Here is a 759-nt window from a genome sequence, read left to right on the forward strand (position 1 = left end):
CGCTACCACGCCCGGCTAATTTTTTGATTTATTGTAGAGATGAGGTCTCACCAAGTTGCCCAGGCGGGTCTCGAACCCCACGGGCTCAGGCAATTCACTCATCTCAGCCTCCCAGGGCGCGTGGGATTGCAGGCTGAGCCACCGAGCCTGGCTAACTTTTTTTTTTGTTTTTAGATTAGGAAATATAGTTTATTTAGAAAGTAAATTAGAGAGGAGAGGAGACCAAAACCAGAAAGCATAGCAATGACCATAGCTCCAAGGGCACATGGCCACACCAGAGTCTAGTAAGGCAATAATAGCCTACCTAAACTTTTAATCTTTCTATTAATAGCTAGTCCTTCAGTCTCACAGCTCAGTGATTCCTTTTAGATTATTCTCACCAAATTACTTCTTCCTTCAGTACATGATGCTCTTCTGCGTTTGAACCTTTGCCAGCTGTTTCCTTTGTCTAAAATGCTGTTTCCTGCCCACCTTGCCCTCTTGGGGCACTGTGGTATATTATTTAAGCTCTAGCTAAATCACTTCCTGACGTGCTCCCTGGTTTACCTAAATTAATTTGTCACTTCATCTTCTGCAAATCTTCTGATCTAGTACATAATTTTATTACAGCAGTTTTCAAACTAAATTGCGGTTATTTATGAGTATGTCTAACTATCTTTCTGGGACTGTTGCCTCCTTGAGAGCAAAGAGTGGGCCTCAGCTGATATTTGTGGAATGTGTAGGCACCTGGGGGTGAGGAACTTGAGTGATCCTGAGAGT

The sequence above is a fragment of the Carlito syrichta genome, unplaced genomic scaffold, assembly GCF_000164805.1.
Source record: "Carlito syrichta isolate Samal-C Ts95f unplaced genomic scaffold, Tarsius_syrichta-2.0.1 Scaffold236951, whole genome shotgun sequence".
Classification (NCBI taxonomy): domain Eukaryota; kingdom Metazoa; phylum Chordata; class Mammalia; order Primates; family Tarsiidae; genus Carlito; species Carlito syrichta.